The sequence below is a fragment of the Gavialis gangeticus genome, unplaced genomic scaffold, assembly GCF_001723915.1.
Source record: "Gavialis gangeticus isolate Ggan-Ray unplaced genomic scaffold, GavGan_comp1, whole genome shotgun sequence".
Taxonomy (NCBI): domain Eukaryota; kingdom Metazoa; phylum Chordata; order Crocodylia; family Gavialidae; genus Gavialis; species Gavialis gangeticus.
The window spans coordinates 46,974,568-46,993,216 of record NW_017729000.1 but is presented as its reverse complement, the minus strand read 5'-3'; the positions used below and the strand labels follow the sequence as shown (position 1 = coordinate 46,993,216).

The 18,649-nt window shown below is 45.6% G+C and overlaps 1 long non-coding RNA gene across 1 annotated transcript in view; it reads left to right on the top strand.

Annotated features, from left to right (window-relative positions):
* The first annotated feature begins 6,808 nt into the window (after positions 1 to 6,808).
* The window catches only part of LOC109290188, a 30,972-nt gene continuing 19,131 nt past the window's right edge, over positions 6,809 to 18,649 (top strand). The window contains exon 1 of the long non-coding RNA XR_002095556.1: positions 6,809 to 6,893. This is a non-coding gene — a long non-coding RNA (uncharacterized LOC109290188). The remainder of the gene's footprint in view (positions 6,894 to 18,649) is intronic.

The following is an 18,649-nucleotide window of genomic DNA, read 5'->3' as shown; positions in this document are numbered from 1 at the left end:
GGCAGGGCAGTTGGTGATGGACACACGAGAGAAGGCAGAACTTTTCAACAAGTTTTTTGCCTCCGTGTTCTTGTCTGCTGACAGTGGGGTGCTCTCGGGTGATAGCCTAGAGAGGCCCAGGAAGGACACGAGTCCCCCAACTGTTAGTTCAGACCTAGTTAAGGATTACCTGGAGGGCTTAGATGTGTCCAAGTTGGCGGGCCCGGATGACCTTCATCCGCGGGTGCTGAGAGAATTGGCTGGTGTCATTGCGGAGCCATTGGCACGGCTGTTCGAGGACTCCCGGTGCTTGGGCCAAGTCCCTGAGGACTGGAAAAGGGCCAATGTGGTCCCTATTTTCAAGAAGGGGAGGAAGGAAGAGCCTAGCAACTACAGGCCAGTCAGCCTTACTTCTATCCTGGGGAAGGTCTTTGAAAAAATTATCAAGGGCCACATTTGTGAGAGCCCTGCAGGGGAAGTGATGTTGAGGGGTAACCAGCATGGGTTCGTGCCAGGCCGATCCTGCCTGACTAACCTGGTCTCTTTCTATGACCAGGTAACAAAGAGCTTAGATGGGAAGGAGGAAGTCGATGTCATCTTCTTGGACTTCCAGAAGGCCTTCGACACAGTGTCCCACCCAATTCTGGTGGGCAAGCTGAGGGACTGCGGCACTGACAAATGCACAGTCACATGGGTGGCAAACTGGCTCCAGGGGCGCACCCAGAGGGTGGTGGTGGACGGGTCGATGTCGACCTGGGAGGGTGTGGGCAGCGGAGTCCCCCAGGGCTCGGTCCTTGGGCCGGTGCTGTTCAACATCTTCATTAGCGACCTGGACGAGGGTGTGGAGAGCACCCTGTTCAAGTTCGCTGATGACACCAAGCTGTGGGGTAAAGTGAATACACTGGCAGGCAGGGACCGCATCCAGGCAGACCTGGATAGGTTAGAGAAGTGGGCAGATCTGAACAGGATGCGGTTCAACAAGGACAAGTGCAGGGTGCTGCACCTGGGGAGAGGGAACCAGCATTATGGTTATAGGTTAGGGGCTGACCCTCTCAGCAGCACAGAGGCAGAGAGGGATCTTGGAGTCAGGATTGACTCCAGGATGAATATGAGTCGCCAATGCGACGAAGCAATAGGCAGAGCCAACCGCACCCTGTCATGCATCAACAGGGGCATCACTAACAGGTCCAGACAGGTCTTGCTTCCCCTCTATGCAGCGGTGGTCAGGCCGCAGCTGGAGTACTGTCCAGTTCTGGGCGCCGCACTTGAAGAAGTTCGTGGAGAACCTGGAGAGGGTCCAGAGGAGGCCACTCGTATGGTTGAGGGCCTCCGTGGCCAGCCCTATGAGGAGAGGCTGAGGGACCTGAATCTCTTCAGTCTCCGCAAGAGGAGACTGAGGGGGGATCTTGTGGCTGCCTACAACCTTATCAGGGGCCAGCAGCAGGGACTCGGGGAAAGTCTGTTCACCAGGGCCCCCCTTGGAGTCACCAGGAACAATGGCCACAAGCTGAGGGAGGATAGGTTTAGGTTAGATATTAGGAAGAACTACTTCACTGTAAGGGTGGCCAGAGCCTGGAATAGGCTTCCCAGAGAGGTGGTGCTCTCACCTTCCCTGGAAATCTTCAAGAGGAGACTGGATAGGCACCTGGCTGGGGTCTTATGACCCCTGCCACCCCCAGTGCTCCTTCCTGCCCATGGCAGGGGGTCGGACTAGATGGTCTGTCTAGGTCCCTTCCGACTCATTGATTCTATGATTCTATGAAAATTTTCACAATTTTTTTTTCACCAATCTATATTTGGGACCTAAAATGTATCCCTTTAAATTCTAATAAGAAAGTATGTTCGTTTTCTAAAAACTGTTAAGCCAGGACTATTAGTGCTTTATTGATTTAAGGCAGAGGTGTTAGTAATGGCCTGCCAGCTGTATCCAACCCACAGAGCCCTATCATCTGGCCCCTGGTGCTGCCTGTGGGTCTCTGAATTTATATGCAGTCATCCTGTGGGGTATGCTGGATGGCCTTGTATACACCCTCCAGCTCGTGTCACAGCATGGCTACTCTGGGGCTGTTCTGCATGCGATATCTGGTCTGTGGCACTGATCCAGCCTGTGGACCAGCCCCATGCCACACATCGGGGCTGGATGAGTTTGATACCCCTGAGTTAAGGAAAAACGTTTTAGGTGTAGAATGAAAAACAAGGGCAGAAGAAAAACCCTTGGTTTTCTTTTGGTTTAGTGAATTACAAAAAAAAAAAAAAATCAAATCAGGAAACGCAGATGACATGATTCATATGAAGTAAGAGCATGTAGCTACTCTAAATGTATAATCTTGTTAGTCCAGGCTGTAGATGGACTGAAATTACTAGTTAGGATATATTGACAGTATATTGTCCCTACCCTGGGAAACCAGGGCTTGACCTCCCTGTTGATTTAGGGGCTCACAGGAAAGCAGGTTTTGAGCAGGACCTGTTTATTAAAGAGTACCTGCATAGTTGATGACATCCCCAGTTCTGTAAATACTTATACAGGTCTGCAAATAGGACTTGTGTTTGTGTGCACACTTAGACAAATTTTGCAAACACACACAAGTACAACATTCTGTCAGACATGTGAGGAAAAGGGCATAAAATGAGTCGGAGAGGGACTTGTAAGGGAAGTGGGACACACAAACCTCCTGTTTTCAGTGGCAAAAAATAAGGCTGCTTTACAGAACTACATTTATCAGACTGTCCTGCATTCCTGTGCTACTGCTGCTTACTATAGGGCCTGGAGTTGGGAAATGCAGGTGGACTGGGGACAGCAGAGTGAGGAATTCTCTGGTCCATTCTGGTGGCCCCAACCCTTAGTGCCTGGGGCTCGTGCCCTGCTTGCCCACTCATCCTTATGCTGCTGCATCTCCTGCCTCTGCTCAGTCCATGAAGCTGGCATCCATCATGTGTTATATTTTTCAGACAACACCTTTGTTTTTTCTCCCATGCTGCCCCATTATAAACATGCTCAAAGCTACTCATTATCCCCTTTAAACTCTCCTTTGCTGTTCTACCTGGAAAAAATAGATCAAATATGGCTGAATTCATATGACTGCTCCCTGTCCTGCCACTTCCTTCTTTGTGCTCCTGTCTCAGTTTATCCATCTCTTGTCTTTTCACTTAAATTATAAGCTTTTTTGGGAGCAGGAACTATCTCTGTTCTATGTCTGTGCAGCAGCTAGCCTAGGGGGGCACTAGTTTACTGCTAGGCCTCCTGAGAGCTCTAAAACATAACTGGAGCTCCCTGTGTGCATATGTAATTGTGTACACATCCTATTAACATTGGATTCCTCCTGGGCAGAGGTGGGCTGATCTGCACCTGCCAGATCAGGAGCTAAGTTAGTAGGGCTGTGCGAAATTTTGCCGGCTGTTTCATTTCAACACTGTTTCGACTCATCTTGAGCTCAAAACGGCGAAATCGAAATGAAATGAACTTTGAAACAGCCTCAAAACAAAACTAGGGCAGTTGAAACACTTTGAGATTTGAAGCAGCCTGGCTGAGTTCCCCTCCCCAGCGCTGCGATCCACTGGGCTGGGAAAGGCAACTCAGCCCAGCTGACCTGACTTCCCCTCCCCAGCCCAATGGATCATAGTGCTGGGGAAGGGGAACTGAGTGATGGGGCTCAGTTCCCTTCCCCAGCTCAACTGGGCTGGAGAAGGGAACTGAACCCCATTGCACAGTCCCTGCAGCCCTCCCAGGGTGGTGGGCCCCAATCTGACTGCCAGATGAGAGAGGCTGTTTCAAGCTTCCCCATTATAACCTATGGGTGAAACACGAAACAGTGTGACTGTTTTGACGAAACAGAGCAGCGGTTTCGAATCCAAATGAAATTCTAAATGAAATGCTGTTCCATTGAAACGCAAGTCGAAACAGAGTGGTGCCATTTTGTGCAGCCGTCCAAGTTACTAACTTGTGTGGGCCTCTTCCCTGGATTTTCCATAGCTGTTACTTTGACAGAAGATAAATCATAGCAAAATAGTACTGTTGATAAATCAAGCTGCTGTTTGCTGTTGGCCATATTTTGGTTCATTTGGGGCAGGTATTTTTTGAAGTCTGTCTACCCTAATGACAGGCTTTTTAAAAAAAGTGTGGGGGGTGGAAGGATCCCTGTTTGTATTTGCCTTATTAGCTGGACAGCTTAAGCTCAGTTCACTGCACCTGGCAATAGAAAATCGCTATGTGTGGATGGATAAAGAAAACAACAACATAATTATTTCAACAGAGGCAGTTGATGAGTCTGTCTCTGACCTCTGTGGCAAAGGGAGTCTTGGAATAGGATCTCAAGTGGCAGAATGAACTACAAAAATTCAGCCTCGGATTTCCCCAATCCTGTCAGTCTACTGCGATTTAAAGACTTTCCAGTAATGTGGGAGATTCAGCCCATTACCTTCAGGGGGTATATTGCTGGGATGGCTCTGTAATCATCCTGGCTTTTATGGCCTCTGCGAAAATTGTGGCTCTGTTTTGTATTGCTTGATTTCCACATGCATGCTGATAGAAATCAGCATGATGTTGACTTCTACCCAGGCAAGAGCAACCTGTAAATAAGCAGAGGACCTAGAGATCAAGCCTTGGGGAATGATGCTTAGGTTCTGATGAAATACAGTTGATGTGAACAACATGGCTTGTTTATGGCTTATAAGTCAGAGCTTGCAGCAGCTAAACTGGCCTGAAACCTGATTCAAAAAAGAAAACATTTGCAGCCTTTCCTCCTGAATGCTGTTTAAAGCAGAAACTGGCTCCATTGACTGGTTTGTCTGATCACTGTAGCTGATGTTTGGTTGCTTCTGCTGAATATTACCTGCCTTTTTAAATGTGATCTGTAATCTTTGTTGTTAATCTGCTGTGTGACCCTAGAAAAATGAAGGCACACAAAGGTGAATTATTTGCCTGTCTGTAAAACAGGAATGCTTCCTTTGGCCATAGCCCTAGGGGAAAAAATGTCATATGCTGTTTGTTCTATATTTTACAGATGGCTAGAAAGGATGTTTAGTTTTGATTAGTATGGGTTATTCACGATGGGCTATAGTCCAGAAGTTAGGACTCGGAGTCAGACTCAGATCAGTTATTTTCCTGGTTCTGCCACTTACCTGAAGTATAACCTTGGGTGAGTCTCTTCACTTCTCAAACTTAGTCCTGTAGGAAGTAAGAAGTATTGGGCTGTGACATACAGAAAGTCAGACATAATCTAACAGTTTCTTCTACCGAAACCTCAGTAAAGTTGCAAATTTTAGTGCAGAAAAATGGGCAGCCCAGTTTGGCTGTTTTTTGCCTCCACCCTGCTCTGTCTCCTCTTTCCTTGTCTGGGGTTCATGGAGGAGAATCCTGCAGATTTATGATCAGTTAATAGTCCAGTCACACCTCTGCTGCCTTGTTGGTGCCAGCACCAGAAATTTGCAGTTGCCATGAATCATCCAATCTAGAGTATTGGTATGAACCAGCAGAGTTTGAGAAGGGGTAGATAACACAGACTGAGAAAGGAAGCAGAACTCTCCTGATCTGTAGAGAGACAGTAGAATCACTGTAGAAAATTGGAATGTCTTTTTAACCTACATTATTGTGAAATTTAATAACATTTCTGATTAACAGCATTTTCAAAAATCTTTTAAACTTTATATCCCTTCTCCTATTGTCCTTGTACATATTGCATTGAAAGATGATGGATTAATTTGTTCCTTATTCCACACTCATTACTGCAATGCATTTTAAATAAAAATACTGCTGTAAACCTTTCTCTAGTGATAGCCCCATTTGGAAAAAAAGTCTGTCATGTTATTTGTAGGCTTATTAAAATTACAAAGCTGTGGTTCCAAGATGGTAATGCTGTGAGCAATAATTAGGCACAGTTTATGAACTTTCAGTCTCCTTAGTGATGCTTTGGAGTGATACCTGAAATCTGTGATTGTTTGTGGCTGTTAATGCTCCAGCTTTGTCACTTTTGAAGTGAGTGCTGTTTCCTGACCAAATCTGAACTTAACAAATTACTTGCATGCTGCATTCCTCTCTAGTTCTGATTTGAATATAGGTATTTACAGCAGCTTAGGAGTTCCCAGACTTGGCTGTACTGCACTAAGATCAAATTCTCTCTCTCTCCCCTTGATTAAATCCATTCACTGTCCCATACTTGTTGCAAATAATTTACAAGTGATGTGAACTACTTAAGCTTTTTTTTTTTCCAAGCTCTTGAAGAAAAGCAAAATAATTGCTTTTAAGTAATCATACCAAATCTCTTTAACTTTGTGGAAGTTTCAGGAATCTTCTTTGAAATTACTATACAAGCTGACTTCATAGCTAAAGCATAGTAGTGCTTATGAATTAACTCTACCCAATAACATGGGAACCAGAGGCATGGAAAATTAAAAGAAAACATGAGTCTCACTAGAGCCAGGTTCAGGCTCAAGATTTGTATCTGCCTGACAGGATCCTTGTCAGGTCTGTATATTTAATGCCTTTAAATAATTACACAGTCTCTGGAAGGGAGCAGAGGAAAAGCAAAGCTTTATCGTTATTTGAATTAGGATTTATATGCCCTGCTTATAAGAAACTCAGCAGGCTAAAGCAAAATCATATCTTTCTTTTTCCTTTCCCCCTACCCTCTCTCCCTTTAGGAAAGATTTTGTATCCCACATGAATTACGAAAATCCTCCACCTTATTCTGGCCCAGGCCCGAATGCTCCATATCCACCGTATACGCAACAGCCAGGTGGACCTCCAGGCCCCAGTCAATACCCAGGCTATCCACCAGGGCCTACTGGACCGTATCCACCAGGGCCTACTGGACCGTATCCACCAGGTCAACCAGGTTATCAAGGGTATCCACAGTATGGATGGCAGAATGCACCACCACCTCCTGGACCAGTCTATGCTGATGGACCAAAAAACACAGGTATGCTAAGCAGCATGTGAGATGTTACTCTAATGGCATTGTGCTGGTGTGCATTTTGTCTGTTGTCTGCTTTGACCTAAAAGACTTCAGCCTGAAGTGATAGGATTGCTACTTTCTGGGCTTCAACAAGCATCCCTGTTGAGGGGACTGAGTGGAAGATGTTGTTTCTTTCTTGTTTTGACTCCTGTGATATTTTTTCAGGTACTGCTTCATTTTGTCATTGTAATCTCTGTTAATTGCTTGTTCTCCGTCCATCTTTCACAACTGTTTTTTGCCCTCATTCTGCCCTGTTTTTCTGCAATTAGTAACTGTCCAGCCCTAGGCTGAGAGACTTGATACCACTTTAGTGATTAAGATGCACAGTTTTATAGGAGCGAAAGGGAGTTCTATATCTAAACCTAGAAAAAAGCAAGCGTCTTTGTTCTGTATTGTATGCACATCCAGAGCACTCTCTAGGTCTCTGATTCCCTCCTCCCCCTGCCCCCTCAGGCAGCTACCAAGATCGGGTTCTGCAAAAATACACAGAGGCTGCTTACAGATGTTAAAAAAAAAAAAACAAAGAAACTAACAATCCAAAAAAAACATAAAACCAAAACCATAAAAACCCCACTTTATTTTAAATTTGGTGTACTCCTGTGCCAAACACATGCCCAGAAGAGGCATCACATTAGTTGAGACCTGGTTTGCCAACATCTGTGTAGATCAGGTGCTTTAGTGGGGCTTTTCTGGCACTTATATCTAAAAGCTGATTCAGTCAGCTTTTAGATAAAAGTGCAAAAAAACCCTGCTGAAGCATCCAGTCTATACAGACACTGCGGAGCCAGGTCGAACTAATGCACTGCTTCTTCTGGTAAAGCATGGATTTGTTTTTTAACATCTGCAAGCTGCCTATGCAACCTGAAGTTGAGTTGCATTTAGAAATGCAGCAGCTTCTTGCTGTTGGAGGGTCTTTCTTTAGATCAGTGATATTAACCCACAAAGCCTTTCCCACCCCCTTCCTCCTTCTATCCCCCCTGCGTGGTGGATCCACTGCATGCCACTCAAGTTCCACCTACTCCAAGACCTGCACTGCATGTGGTGCTGTGGGTGCCATGTGTAGCATGGGTCCTGGATTGACTGGAGTGAGCACTGTGTGGCACAGATGCCAAAGCAGCTGGAACAAGAGCAACACATAGCACAGTTTGGCTGGAGCGGGTGCCGTGTGCACCATGGGTCCTGGATTGGCTGGAGCAAGCAGTGTGTGCAGTACACAGCAGCTTCCCTGGCTGAACTACACTGCATGCAGCTTCTGTTCCAGAATCCATGCTGCATGCAGCACCCCCTAGCTAAAGCTGGGTGTGGAAGGGGTCTCCAGCCTGCGTGCTGTGTGGGTCCCAGACTGCCTGGGGGTGGGAGAAAGGTCCACGTGTAGCACCCATTCCAGCTACTCTGGAGTCTGCAACGTGAGTGTGTCCTGGGCCCTGGCCGTGAGGCTGGGTCAGCACGTGCAGGTCAATTTAAATCCAGGGCCAGCACCGGAAGCCAGATGATAGGGCTGCCTTGGCTGGAACTGGCCCATGGGTCATATTGACACCCCTGCTTTAGATGTTCTTTAGTGGAATTGGGCAAAATGGTGTCCAGCCACCTCTGCCCTTCATTTGAGAAGGGGTGGGCTGAATGGCTGTCCTGAGAGCTTCTTTCTTTTAATTCTAGCATGAAACAGAGCTGGAGACAATCAGAATAACCCTCAGGCGAGGAATCTTGTACCTATGAGCACTTTTACATGTTATCAAACTTTAGTTAACGTGCCCCACTGCCATTTTGAAACATGGGATGCTGAATACATGAGACGCTGTTGGTGTTTTAATTAGAATGCCCCCACCCTGGAGCATGTGTATAGGTGCCATATATTTATAAGTTGGTTTGGTTGCAGTAAGGTGATAAAGAAGGCTGATCCAAAGCCACTGGAAATCAGTGGGTATCTTTTAATTTATTTTAATGGGTTTTGAGTCAGACGTTTGGAGTCCAGGCCAGGAGCTGAAGACGGGTTTACCTGGCTCCAGAAGTGAAGGCAGGAGAGTGCAGTAGGGTTTGCTTTGATGGAGGAACAGTGTGTGGAGAGTGTATGAGACCATGGGAGTTAGGAGAAGGGGGTTGAGGCAGGGAAAATGAGAACACATTACAGCAGGGAAGCAAAGTGTCTGTAGAAATGGTGTGGGGAAGAAGGAAGAGGTGACGGACACCTGGAAATTTAAGGCAGAAGTAGAAGGGATAACTGAATGAAGGAAAGGGAAAGAGAAAACCATAAGCAAGAGTGTCATGTATGTGACTTTACTAAATACCTAAGTAATCATGGTGGCATTTAACTTTCTACTTCTAGGAAAACAAGTAGATGTTTGTCTGTTCTGGAAGAAAACAGGTTCACCTTGCCCTTCTTTCCTCCTTGGGGGTCTGAAAATGCCTCCCATCCACTCCTTCACCCTTTCCCCATTTGAGAATGTATGTTTTTTGGGAAGAGAAAACTTGTAGTGTTCCTACGTGAAGGACAGACTGATATAAGCAAAACCACTAAGTTATGAGGAACAGCCAGTCCCTGCCAGAACCTAAGTCCAAACATTCCTTTTTCTTGGGAATAAAATCCTACAAACCTTCTAATTCCTTGAGGGCTGTGGGCTACTATATCTGGGGCTCTAAAGTGGAATTTCAAACAAGGCGACTAAATACTAGCCAGTTGTTCAGGTCAGCAACTTGGTGTAGAACTGTGTCTCTAGAGTGGGTTGAATGTGCAGCTTCCACCGTTATCTGCTTGGCGTATAAGATTCAGCTTCTGAGTCATCACGGGGCTTTCTAGCTTGGACTCTGGATGGCTTTGTTCAGAAGGAGCTTTAATCAGTGCTAGCTCTTATTGGCATTTTGTGTTTAGATTTATCAATTTTATCTAGTTCCAAACTCACTTTCAGTAAAGCCATTCACTCCTTTTTGTATTGGGAGTCTTGCTATGCTGTGTGTTTTGTTTGGTTGTGACATCTGCTGGTATGCCCAAAGAGACAGAAGAGCTGACGAGAAGGGTGGGACCTTATCCGCAGCCCTTCTCTTCCCTTTCACATGCCGGCATAAGGAAGATGACGAGGGGTATGTGGGGTGAGGAGGGAAAGAAAGGGATTCTCTTTTGGCTTAGTAATATCCCACTGAGCCTTTCTACTGTGCTCCCACTGCCCCCGTATCAAGCTGGACTTTCCCAATGCTGGAGTCGGTATGCTTTCAAGAGAGCCCTCCCTGAAATCACCTACCTGTGTGTGGAATAAAGTGCTTGAGAAGCCCATCTTCTGGAAAAAGCAGAGCTGGCTCTTAAGTAGGTGGAGGCCAATCCAATGGTAGTGCTGTAAGAAGGCAGGCTGGAGCTCCTTAAACCACGGCTAATTGAAACTTGTCTTGGTTGGAGCTTGGCACCAACTGGTAAAATCTTTTGGAGGTTCAGCTGTAGCTCCAGGAAACGGGTGTGTTTGTTTTAAATTACAGGCTAAATGAGCAGGGTTGAAGATGTTCAACCTTCTGATACAGGACTTAAAGGGATCTCCTGGGTCACGTCCAGTCTTCTGCTGTGGCAGGTATCATGTTATCAAGTTACTTGCTCTAACCCATTGACTATAGTGGGAAGATCAGACTGAAAACAAATGTTTTGGCTCCCAGGTTTCCCAGCCTTAGGACCACAGCCTGGCAAAGGGGTGAAATGTTATGCTTCTGCAATGATAGGTCAGGGTAAGAGGCTCCCTTGTGAGGGAACTTCTCTGAAGCAAACAATGGAAAACATGGCAGGTCAGTAGGAATTAATGCTTGATGATCCAAATGAAACCAGGAGTCTCAATTAAACCAAAAGATAGTTTGTATATCTGAATCCTGTTAGAATTAGCATTCTGCACATCTGGACAGCATTTAGCCCAGTTTGGGTTCAGTTGTAATTTGACTAATTTCAGACCTTCTATTCATAGAATAATAGAAAATTAGTGTTGGAAGGGACCTCAGGGGGTCATCTAGTCTAACCCCCTGCTCAAAACAGGACCAGCCCCAAATAAATCATTTTGTATAGCTACTGAGCTATATGCAAGCTCATAGAGTTTCTGAAAATTAAGTTCTAGATGCTAAAGCCAGCTAAATGCAGTAGAAATGCATGTGCTGCAGGTCCCAGATATCAAAACAAAATCCGATGTTCATGCCCAGGACATATCAGCGACCTGTCTCCGAAAGGGTTGTTGTGAGGATTCCTTTGTAGCTCTGCTTAGTCGTCCTGGTTGATATGGTTTTCTGGTGGGGGGCTGGGGAGGGGGAGAGGAAAGAAGCATTTCAGCAATGCAAGCTGGAACCTGACCCAGTTTTATCTCAGTATTTCTAAGTAGCACAGTTCCTGTGTGGCTTGATGGATGAATTTTTGTTTTCCCTCATTAATGAGGTTTACAGTTTCTTGCTATGGTAAATGGCCAGTAATGTAGTTGCTCATTTACTGTTCAAGCCAAGTGGGAGGGAAATGTTATTTCAAAAGGAGAGCATCCACACAGGTAGTTAAGTAGGAAAAATTATTCTGCTCTGAATTCATAGTCTAATCTAACTTTCTGTAGACAAGCCTTAAATAGAGATTTTGCTATAATATAGATTGACTGGCAGGCTACAATGCATGGATATTACTAATTCTGTTTTACTGTATACTGCAATGTGCCCTGGTATGCTACACAAAGTGGATTCCAGCTATATAAAATTTTTGCCAAGTAGCTGAAGTGACTATCCACCTGGTATATTCTGCAAGAATCCTTATATCCCCCATGTTAGGAAGGCTCTCTGTATCAATCACTAAATATGATAATCTGCTTTTCAACAAAAAAAAGGCCTTCCAGAAAGAACTTGGCAGGAAAGCAACCTTTAAAGCTGGCAGCATTTTACGAATCAAATTCAGTTCAAAGTTGGATAACCTGCCTACAGGGTAATAAATAATAATAGAATTAGCTTGGCCAGATGGCCCTTTAAAAGCAGCTTGGAAGATCTGATTCTAGCATTAATGGGCACGTCTTTCCATGAACTCCTTGGGGCTTTAAGGATGATGAACAATGCATTGATCATACTAATCCCACCCACTCTGTTAAATGCTCAGTGAAATGATCTGAGAAACAACTGCCTCTGCATAGCTGAAATTAAAGGATTCCTCAGACTAAACACCACCCACAGCATCAGATTTCAGTAGTCACTTGCATGTAAAAAGGAAAGGAAAAAGAGGAAAACAAAAAACCAGGTATGATAGCTGTGCCCTGATCAATAAGTCACGTTTCTTGTAGACTGTACACTTCTCAGACTTCTGCATCCGATTTTATTAATCTCACATTATGATAAAGACATGCAGAAATTTCAACTGAAAACCAAAGAGTTGTCTCGGCATTAAAATTAAAATTACTTTCGTTTACTGGAAGCAGTTGGAAGGATAGGGATAAAATATAGAACATGAGGATACCTGTGGAAATGTAAGACTTGTTTTGAAAGCATCTTAGGCAAGTGCCCTAATCAACTTTGTCTCCAGGTAGCTAGTTTCAATCCTGCCTTCAGCAGCAGTGTATAGTTCTTTCCTAAAAATAAATCCCTTCCCAACCCCTAAACACCCACAACGTTGTTGTAACAACTGTTGCTCATTAGAAGAAAGCATTTTTCTAGATCTTATAACTGATCAGTTCATACCCTGGTGTTAATTGAGCTAAGGTTCTAGTTCAGTGCTGTGGCTTATTAACTTTCTATGTCTATATCTTGTCCCCCTCCTAAAGCTCACTAATCTGTCTTCAGTGATTTCTCCCCTGTGGTGGTAAATTATAGATTCTGTAGGTTTCATTTTGGACACCAAAGGAAACTGGGCTACTAGCCATTCTAACACCATGGAACATTTTGGATCATTAAAAATAGAAAAACCTGACCTTGACTTTAATGAAGTGGGGCTGTTAAATGCAGTACTAAATTTAGTGAGTCTGCATGGTGCAGAGGACACACAATGTGTGGCATGGCTTCTTTAAGTTACTGTCCTGTGACTGACTCAGAAGGAAGATATTCTTGAAACCTATCTTATTTCCCTCCCTCTTCTCCCCTCTAATGTGTCAACGGGAGTAAGGAAAGCCAATATATTCACTGATTAGTCAGCAGGTACTTTGTCACTGCTATAAATTAAGTTGAAATGAAAAGATATTATTGGCCTGATTTAGAAGTAAGCAACTCCAGCCAAAGTACAAAGTGCCATACAGATTTTGAAAGAACCAGCTTACGTTAGCAATCTGTTCATCTTTGGTACCTTGCATCTATTGGTTCAGAGCAGCATAATGGATCCAGACTATTGCTTGCCGCACTAAAAGAAGTAGTTTCCATCACCAGCTGATATTTCAGAGGAAGGCAAATAAAGCTTTCACAGTGCACTTGGCCAAGGTGCAGTGGTGTGTATATAGTGTGTAGGATTCTTTACATCTGCCCTGAAGCATGAGATCGGATTACCCTTTTTGTAGCCAGCTTCATTATTGATTCAATTTAGCCAAAAAATAATCCTGTTTTACCTTTGAGTGTTTTGCCTACTACAGGAGAGAATGAAGTTTTGAACTGGGCAGCCTGATATTAAAATAAATGTACAAGTGGCAATATTGAGATTCATACTCAATATACTGTATTTATTTGAATCCAAGATGACTATAAAGTTTAAGATGACTTTTTTGCCATAATTAGAATCTATACATGGGAAAACTATAAATTTTGTAATAATTTTTCCATGTATATAATCTAATTAATTATTGGGGAGGTTGTCTAAAATTCACCTCCACTACTGTGATTGTCTAAAATTCACCTCCCTGCCCCTTGTTCTCCTGTGCCTGTCCCCCCACCATGTCACCCTCTACTGCAGGGATGGGGAACCTACGGCTCGTGGGCCTGCAGTATAATTTCATCTGGCCCACGGCAAGTAGAGAATTCTAATATTATAAGCCTAAGTCTGTCTAACGCTCTATTTGTGCTCTGATTGGCTAATGGAAACAGCCTATCGGAGTGCTCCAAGTATGGGGGAGCGCTGCCATGATTCCAAAGCCATGCTAAAGGACTTGGATGGAGCACTGCTGGCCTCGGCTCCCCCACCCCGCTCCCTGCAAGAGGCAGAACAGCGGCAGCAAGGGGTGTTAGGTGGTGGTACTCCATCCCAGCCCCCTCCTCCCCAACCCAGGCATTCCTGGTGGGTAATTAGCTAGTAACTTCATAAACCTGGCACTCAGGAATCCAGAATGCTCTAAAATCTGGCACTTTTTTTAAAAATACATTGGGGAGTAGCATGGCTGGTCCCAGAACACCAGCCATACGCAGAGCTGTGGTATGGGTGGTGGTGATAGCTACTGCATTCAGGCTTCCCCCTCCAGGGGTTGGGGGTAGCAGCGACCAGGCAGGGAGCAGCTGCTGTGCCATGCAGTGCTGGATGGCCATGGCACATGGCTGCATGCAAGCTCATCCCTCCAGGGACTGGGGCATAGCAATGAGCAGGCAAGGACCTGGCATGCCGCAGCCATCCAGCACAGTGTGGCGCGGCGGCTGCTCCCTGCCTGGTTGCCACTACCCCCCAGTTCCTGGAGAGTGAAGCTTGCACGCGGCTGTGCACCATGGTCATCCAGCACAGCATGGCTCCCTGACTGGCCACCACTATCCTCCCCCCCAATGAAAACTATGCACTTTGCTTATATTTCAAAAATCCAGAATATTCAAATATATGGCAGGTGCTTGGTCCTGAGCCTGCCGGATTTACAAGGTTATACTGTATTTCTAAAAATATACACCTATGACAATAGCACTTTTAACTTCTTTAAAAATTGCATTTTTAGTGCTTGCAACCTATCCTCATCGTTACTTACTCAAATGTGCTGATGGTGAAGTGGTTGGTAGCATAATGTTTGCATTGAAACGGCAACCAGTGCCTGATTTTTCAAATCTCATACGTTTTGAATCTTGCGGTTATTTTCTCCAAGTCCCAACTGTGCGGCGTGTTTCTTGTGTCCTGACTTTAATTCTTCAGGTACTCTGCACAGTCGTTGCTGGTTGCTTGCGGAAAAAAACAGTGTTCCTTCCAACCTTTACTTTTTACAATAGCTACTGCAAAAAAAATAAGAAAAGTAGACGTGGAGTAATGAAAAATGGACAAACAGTTATTTTTTTGTGGAAGTGTATGGCAAAGTGGGAGTTCCCTGACTAGCCACAGTGCTAGTCTCCTCACCTGCCTCTGGGCACACTGCTCACCTTTCTTTCCTGCCACACCTTGATAACACATAATTAAGGTGTTAATTAGGTGGGAGGTCTGCCCTTCCAAGCCCTGGTCTCCTGGGCCTATATGCAGCTCCAGCCACCCCTATACTGCATCCCAAGCCTCGCAGATGTTCCTAACAACTGAGCTCTGCTCCAGCCCCGGCTCAACTCATCCCAGCTTTAGGCCTCTCGCTCTCTGCCCTATTACAGGCCACACTCATACTGCCTCCCTCTCACTGAGGCCTCTCCCACTCCACTGCCTCTCACATGGTCTCTTTCATCCTGCCCCTTTGCAGGGCCACTCTCAGACCACTCCTCCTTTTCCCAGGGCCACACTCACCCTGCAGTCACTTGAAGGGTCCTGGGGCTTGTTTCCCTGCACTCTCCAGCCAGCAAGTGTGTGACCTCTTGGGCCTCTCCCACAACCCTCATCTAAGCGAGCGCTGGGTGGTTTACAAAACACTGGAGTGACTCTGCCTCCAGTTTCTCACTGGGTTGCTCACCCAGCTGCCCTGACTCGCTCCGTTGTTTACCCATGGCCCTTCCCCAATCGGTCCTCTGGCCCACCTGTGGCTTCAGACACCCAAAGGCTTACCTGGACCTAGCCTGGCCCCCATGTTAGCAGGACTTACCCTCGAGCCCCCTGCTCACCAGGGCCCACTTTGCACTCTTTCCTCCCAGGGCCTCATCTCAGGACCCCTGTTCATAGGGCCTCGCTACTTACCCCTCTTGGCATTCACATGTTGCAGCTATATCCCAGCCCCTAACTCTGGCCTCTCTCCTTGGGCTCCGAGCCCCCTCATCCTCACTGGGCTCCCCCCCCCCACACACACACACACACAGTCAGGGCTGCTAGTCTCGAGGCGCCTTGCCTCTTTGCTAGGTTCCATACCCCTTTCCAGGCTCTCCAGGCGTCCCAGCTGCCACTCTGGTGCAGTCTGTCAGGTGTCCCACTCTACACCTCTGCCTCCACTGAGGCCCATACTCGGCCCCCCCTATGCTGGGGCCTGGGGTCACCCCCCCCATAGGCTCAGGTGGCTGTACCTGGCCCCAAACTACCTCCAATGTTTACTGACCCACCTGAAGGTGGGGGCTGAGATTTATGCACACCTACTCACCTTCCACCGGGGTGGTAACTGGCTTGGCATTTCTGGGGGCTGTTCTGCCACAAACAGCCCCACCAGGCCACCCATTCCCAGCAGGGTGCAGTTTTAGGTCTTGCCCAGGACCAAGAGCCTCCTAACCATCCCCATCAGCTCTTGCCCTTACCTCCTGGTGTTACCGAAGTAGCAGCTCCACCAGGAGATGTTGTTTCCTCTTTGCCAGGCAGGAGAGTGCTGCCTCCAGCTCTGCTGGCCTGAATCTTAAATGGGCACTCATCAGAGCTGGGCAGCACCTGCCCATTGCCTCTTCAGGCTGTTAAAGTGGCAGACACCAGCGGTAGTCTGCCACAAGGTGAAATGCAAGCCCCTGTTTCTGATTTGTGGAGAAGCGCTTTCTGTGATGAAAAAATCAAACCTAGAAAGACATTACAACACAAAGCACATCAAATATGAAGAATTTTGAGGGCAGGTGTGTGCGGACAAAATTACAGCCCTTAAGAAGAATTTGACTACTCGCAAGCAATTTTCACAAAACCAAGGAAGGAGGTGAATGGTGTTGTTCAAGCCAGTTATGTGGTGAGTGAACTTACTTCGAAAGCACTCAGGCCTCATTCAGGAGAGTTTGTAAGGGAGTGTGCATTGTTGCGACTGCAGCTGTATTGGCTCTAGAGAAACTTAAATTATTTGAGTGTGAGTTTATCTCGCAGGACAGTGTCAGATCGAATTAATGATATGGCTTGGGATATTGAAATGTCTCTGAAAGATTCTGCGGCTGATTTTTGAGTTCTACTCACTGGCTATTGATGAAACAGCAGACATAACGAGTACAGCTCAGCTGGCTATTTTTCCGTGTGGGATCGCACCTGGTTTTGAGATTCGAGAGGACTTGCTTTCTTTAGTAGCAATGTCTGACGCTGCCAAAGGTGAAGATATATTAGAGGAGGTAACGTTGGCAGTGCAAGGGTTTCAGTTATTGTTAAAAAAAAAAATTAAGTGGTCTTACTACTGATGGTGCTCCAGCTATGATTGGATCTCAGAAGGGATTAATTGCCCTAGTCAAGAAAGAAATGGGTCACCCCAACCTTAATCCGAGTAAATTGATTGTGTGTCATTGCATCATTCATCAAGAGAATCTGTGCACGCATTCAGTGCAACTGAAAAATGTAATGTTGATAGTAGTATCAAGCATTAATTTTATTAGAAGTAGAGTATTAAACAGCCACCAATTTAAGGAGCTATTGAAAGACCTTGAATCAAAATATGGTGATTTAGTTTACTATTGTGAAGTCTGATGGCTTAGCCGAGGGAGTATGCTGAAGCAGTTTTATGAATTGAGGGAGTGAAACTTTTCATGGAGACAAAGGGAAAACCTGTTGCTGAGCTGAGTGACCCAAAGTGACTGTGACCTAACATTCATGGTCAACATTACTCAGTACCTCAGAGCTCAAAGTCAAATTGCAAGGCCCTAACCAGCTTCTTACTTTCCTTTTTTTTAAATGAAAGCTGTGGCAAATGCAACTGGAAAAGGGCAACACAGTGCATTTTCCAGCTTTTCGGGGACAAAAACCTGCATCAACAGCAGAGTATGCAAGGGAGTGTGGAAATTTACTTCAGAAATGTTGTGAGCAATTTCAAGACCTAAAAGTGAAGGAACTTGATTTAAACATTTTTGCCACACCATTCAGTGTTGAAGCAGTTGATTGTACCTGAAAACTTTCAACACAAAGTCATAGAACTACAAAGCAACAGTGAACTTATGACTAAATACAACAACCTGCCTCTTCCGGGTGCCAATGAATTTCCAAACCTGAGGAGATGTGCGCTGAAAATTGCGCTGCTATTTGGTACTACATACTGCTGTGAGCAGTATCACTCGTATCCGCCTGTATGCCAGATTAAGACGTGAATTTGCAGAACCAGTTGTGAGTAGCGACATCTTCAGAGCCAGCAGATATTATAAAAATCACCAAAGAAAAGCAACCTCAGCCATCATACTAAAGAAGTGGGTGACTAAAACATTTTATGTTTCTCTCTAAAAATAAAAAGAAAAAATTTTAAATTGCTTTTTACTTGTGTGTGGCCCATGATTGATTTTTATTTATTTATTTATTTATTTATTTATTTTTATTTTATTTTCTACAGGTCAGTGGCCCATGATAGGAAAAAGATTCCCCACCCCTGCTCTACTGCCTGCGCCTCTGTGCCTGCCCCCCCTCCCCATGCTCACCCTTCCTCAACTTTTCCTGGATTTTTCCCTAGCTCTGGGGCACCCATCAGCAGTACAACTCCAGCCCAACATGGCCAGGGAGCAGGATAGGGGCTGGAGGGACCGGAGCTAGAGCAGAAGGTAAGGAGGAAGGGGCAGCTGCAGGTGGGAGAGGCAGGGGG